The following is a 6,000-nucleotide window of genomic DNA, read 5'->3' as shown; positions in this document are numbered from 1 at the left end:
GCGAGCTTCGAGTCGACAATTGGCGAGAGGTCGCACAGGACCGAGAAAAGTGGCCCTGTCTTGTGTCGGAGGCCAAGTCTCATTTTGGGTCGCTGAGCCAACGGAGTAAGTAAGTAGTAACCCTCTGTTGGTCCCCACCTGCGATACTTACCATCAACGACAAAAATTGCCGAACTTTGTTCTTGAACACGGACAAACTATGAGCAAAAATATCTATATCGTTAAGAGATTCATTATACAAATTACAAGTGCGCCTAAAGAAAGAGTTTTTAGCATACTGTGTGCCACAGGAGGAAATAGTGTAGGTTTAGGTGAGTGGGACCGAGAAATTTTGAAGGAAACGCTATCTAACAAAAGGTTAGAATCTTATGTGATTTCTAATCATTTTAAATAAAAATAAAACATCTAGATATGCAGGAGAAAAGTTGTTGGAGAAAAGAAGATTTTCTCCAACGGAGGGAGACTATGTCTAGCTGCTGACGAAAAATAATCAGTTATAGCGGCCGGTTCTATAATCAAGGGACTTCTTCTTCTTCACTGGCTCAGTGACCCAAACAGGATCTTGGCCTCTGACACAAGAGAGCGCCACTCTGCCCTATCCTGCGCCACTTCACGCCAGTTGGGTATTCCGAGGGCGAACAGGTCTTTTAGGACTTCGTCACTCCAGCGGTATCTGGGACGCCCAGACGGACGTTTTCCACCCGGGTGCCCCACATACGCTCTTCTCACGGCACGATCCTCTCCCATCCTCTCTAGGTGACCGAGCCAGCGGAGTGTGGCTTTGATCTCGCCAATTATATTGGGCATCGCAACCAGCTCCTCTAGCTCCCTATTCTTCCTATGCCTCCAAGTTCCATCTTCATCTCTGATAGGTCCCAGAATCTTCCGCCAGATTTTCCTTACAAAAAATTTGCTGAATCCTTTCAAGTCGAAAGTTTTTAATTTGCCTTTTAGCAACGCCAGTGACTGGCTCTGCCTCCAGAGGTAGAGCGTTCCAGAGCTGGAATGGGCTTACCGCCACATAAAACTGCCTCAATACTTTTAAACACCCCCTTCAGCATTAATGAGAGATGGACTCAAGAATGGAATGAGAACTTGCCTACCAACCTAGGGACAAACATCAACCCTACAGAAAAACCAACAGGTTTCTCACTACCCAGACGAAGTTGGTGCCAGTTAAATCGATTACGAACCGGTTGGGGTGGATGTCGAGAGTTCCTACACAGATGTGGCTGGAGAGAGTCGCCAGCATGCGATTGTGGAGCTGACCATATTATGCGCGAATGCCCACTCACCAAATACCAGGGCAACCCAGCAGTGGACTTGTTCACCTTAGACAACAATGTCACCCAATGGATCCAGCAATTGGGCGTAATAAATATATCTACCTATATTTCATATGAATGAACGATTGTATTTTTGCCATACGAATAAATAAATAAATGGGCTTACCTAGTAGCACTTTGTTACGCAGACGTCGCACTATGCTTCGGGTCTCAGAGGGCGCTCGCGCCGAGCGGAGCGTGGACCAGCGTGCGTCCTTCGGTAGCCCTTTTTTTAGCTGCCGAGCTGCAAATACAACATTAACTTCATAGTATAGTCGTTAGATTTGTAGCTGGCATTCAACGGCTTATCCATTGTCTATCTTATACCTTTAAACGAGCAATTCTTGTATATATATATTTCTGTGATCTCGGAAACGGCTCTAACGATTTCGCTGAAATTTGGTATATGGGGGTTTTGGGGGTATAACTAAACTCCTAACTCCTTCCTTGCCGTATCCGGCAATGGCGACCCCATCAACAATTCTTATCCGGATTATGAAATGCCCTTATGTGGCTCGCAAAACCAAACTTTGTTTTGAAGATGCGGTCACACGATGCGCAATGGAGTTGTCCAGTCGAGTTGCGGGTGTATGTGTAGGAGGGCTTAGGTTGCATCTTGCGGATATGACGCTTAGCATCTAGGTCTTCCAGACGCTGCTGGTTTGGGGGTATACAATGGATCTAGATTAGTCTTATGTTTGGGAAAACGCGTGTTATCGAGTTTTCATGCGTTTTTCTTTGGACGCAGAATATGGTCGCTAATTTCGTGTTGCCGGCCACCGTCCGTCTGGTCCAGCGGGTTAAGACGCGGACTGCTAAACGAGTGTTACGGGTTCGAATCTCGCCCGGTGGCTAACTTTTTTTTTTATATGTTCAAGTTTACATATAATTTTTATTGTTTTAGACAAGTTTAATTTAGTAAATAAATGTAGTTAAGATTATCACCTATACACCACCATATAGAGTTATAACCGAGCAAAGCTCGGTCGCCCAGGTACTTTTAACTAAAACGGCGCATGCCACTACCTGCAAAAAGGGTCGTATAATTCTAATTGACACCTGAGGGCGGGCTAGTCTAACGCTCAAAAAACCAGTGTTTTTTTTATACTATGTCGGTGGCAAACAAGCATACGGCCCGCCTGATGGTAAGCAGTATCTGTAGCCGTTGCCGACCCTAACCCCCTCCCCCCCTCGTTGAGCTCAGGCAACCTTACTCACCGGCAGGAACACAACACTATGAGTAGGGTCTAGTGTTATTTGGCTGCGGTTTTCTGTAAGGTGGAGGTACTTCCCCAGTTGGGCTCTGCTCTAGAATGACATCCGCTGTGCTGTGCCCTACCACACAGAGCGAGATGACATTCACAATGCCCATACCTCTCTTGTGGACGCAGTTTAAGGACGTACCCGGGTCCGGGTACCGGTGTCCGGGTGTAGGTGTGCTCTCCGATAACGCGCCTTTGTTTCGCATATCGAGGACACAATTTAGACTGGTTCGGTAGCGTTCGACTCGCCGGCACTCGACCGTATAGGGACCACACAAGAACTCGCAAATTATTCTTCCATTTGTTCATTTTGAATCTTATTTCAATTACCATAGGAGTTGTAATTAAATAACCGGCTAAAGTGATTGACAATGGATAAGCCGTTGAGGGCCAGCTACAAATCTAACGACTATACATAATGTGCTACTTTCCCGCTAGCGGGCGGGAATGACCACTTTTCGTGCATATGTCGAAACTTTATAGCCATATGTACTGTAAAACGTACAATACACGTGCGAATAGGTAATTTGAAACTCGTGTCGACTGAAGTGTTTTCATTTATCGCCATTCCTTGCGAATTTCCTAATTTAGATATAACAAGGGCTCATCCATTGATTACGTTACACGAATTTCTAGATTTTTTACCCCTCCTAGTCACACTTGCTCACATTTGACAAACCCCTCCCTTGTGAGACATCACATTTTTGGCAATTTTATTTTCAATTAATCAAATTTTCGGTTTGGTTAAAGTGACGTCACAAAGTTTGTGACTCCCCCTCCCCCTTGTCACAACATACATACAATTTGATTAATTTACCAGCCATAATTTTCAATCGTGGCTGAATGCCAAATAGGTCTGTGCCTTCGATGCCTAACCTGTCAAGAAATCCCAAAATGGCGGACGAATGTTTGATACGTCACCGCATTTAAGAATTATTCCGCTTAAAATTTAGTTTGTTCTTCACAAGTGTGATGAAAAACATATTAACTCCGTGGGTAAGAATATTGCAAACTCGGGTCTTTAATTCCCACCACCCTTGTATTCAAAATATCACTTACCCCCTTCGTTGCACAATGTACTATTTATTTTTCTAATGTATTCATTGTTGACATTTGATTTATAATTATAATTGATAGTGGTGCTTTTTTTTATAATAGTGGTGTTTTATTTAAGTTTTTTTTGTAATGATTTCTATTGATTTTTTAATTACATATAAATCTTTACAATGCTTGTGAATCAATGCTTGATTTATTATAATTGTAATTTTTTATTGATTTAATTTTACAATTTACATTTAGTTAAACGTAATACGATAGTGTGTAAGTATTTTGGACGTGTTATAATTACTTTTATCAATAAATATATGAATATGACGCTGTGCACTTTTTGTGATGGGGAAAAAATGTTAAACTGGCGACAGGTCACGTGACCGACAGATTCGTCAGATTGAAAATTCGTAAGACGGACACGTGACCTGATCGAAAAGGTACAAGTTTTTATCGATACATAGATAAACCATTTATTCGCTTGCCACAATACACACATAAGTAAATGAAAACAAATAGAATCAATATAGATAAAAATAGTTTATTTCCAAGTAGGCATATTACAATGCGCTGTCGAATAAAGCTACGTCGATCTAACCCTACACACACAATAGCAACATTAAAATAAAAATATTGAACAAAAAGCATCAATAAAAGGTTTGCTGTATGCTTTCAAAAAAAAAATGGGTTCTGGCTCAGTAACACGCTGCACTCTTTCGGGTGAGCACTGATATCTGCTAGGACCCAGATAACGAACAGATTATCGATGTACCAAAAATATATACACAATTATCGCAGACTGTACTGAATGGATAATACCACCAGTTTGACATTGAAATATTCGCTAGCGTGTGCGCAACTTTCTATGCATCTCAATCATCTTAAAGAAGAAAAGCTTTGCGATCCTAGCGAAATAACGGTATTTTTTTATGGAATTCCATTCCGGGAGAAAACCTTTCCTACTAACTAAATCATCACAAATCACTTTGATATTGGTGTCGATCGCTTCAGCATAATATATACTAGGTTTATAGGTATCGCTTTAAAAAAAAATTTCATCACACTTGCTCGAAAAAGGTCTTTTTCATGCAGGTGTACTGAAGGCCAAAGGCCTATTTTGTTCCCACGGGAGTTATGGATTGTGAAAAAAAGGGAGTTATAGCTTTATTTTAAAATTACGTCACTTATTCATACAAACCAAGTAGCATATGAGTTTTACTTTTAAAATACTGACGTTTATAATTTAATATTTTATTATTCAATTTGATTAATTTAACGGCCGTTTTAAATATTTTTATATCATTTTCAATCGTGGCTGAATGCCGAGTAGGTCTGTGCCTTCGATGCCTAACCTGTCAAGAAATTACAAAATGGCGGACGAATGTCTGACATGTCACCGTATTTAAGAATAATTTCACTTAAAATTTATTTTTTTCTTCGCAAGTGTGATGAAAAACATTGTGTGGAACTCCGGAGTTTTTCATGACTACCTTTCTTCACATGCAACTAATACTTATCGGAATAATTCTAAAAACCCCAAACATAATTAGGTTGCGTTGTTTTATCACAGAGTTCCTATGTCCACCTCCTGTTCCATCATCAGATCAGCTCGATGGTACCATAATATTGCATTGTCCATCCTCCTCCATTGGAAACCGGGAAGTGGGTCAAATTTAACTTGCAAGATTTGATTACAGACAACGGGACAGGTGAAACTAAATAAAAGCTTTGTAATAAAATATAAGGTTATTAATAAAGTAACGCAGTTGCTGGGACATCCCATGTTTTTAAAATGTCGGCATAAACAATATAGTTATCGTGAAAACTTCGCTGCAGCAAAGATATACTATTATAGAAAGCATTATAAATATTCTGCATGAATATAAAAAAAAAAACCGGACATGTGCGAGTCGGTCTCGCCCACCGAGAGTACTTTACTCCGTACTTTTTTGTATTTTTTGTTATAGCGGCAACAATACATTACCTGTGAAAATTTCAACTGTTTATGGTTTTCAGGCTGTATATCACGGTTCATGAGATACAGCCGGGTGACAGACGGACGGACAGCGGAGTCTTAGTAATAGGGTCCCGTTTTACCCTTTATGTACGGAACCCTAAAAATTAATGAATTGTTATCTTTTATTAACTAATTTGCCTCTCGAAACAAAATTTGCACACAATTTCTATTATTTATTAAATTATTCGTGCTTAACGTCCTTACCGTGATAGCAAATCATGTTTTACATAAATATAACAGTTTAGAATTAGGAACAGTGTGATAAGAGAAAAGTGTGGATTGAATGAAGATGTAGTGACAAAAATTGAGAAAGGTATGTTGATGGTTTGGACACGTGGAAAGAATGAGT

The sequence above is a fragment of the Cydia pomonella genome, unplaced genomic scaffold (assembly GCF_033807575.1).
Source record: "Cydia pomonella isolate Wapato2018A unplaced genomic scaffold, ilCydPomo1 PGA_scaffold_69, whole genome shotgun sequence".
In the NCBI taxonomy this organism is placed as follows: Eukaryota; Metazoa; Arthropoda; class Insecta; order Lepidoptera; family Tortricidae; genus Cydia; species Cydia pomonella.
Note: the sequence above shows the minus strand (reverse complement) of the source record.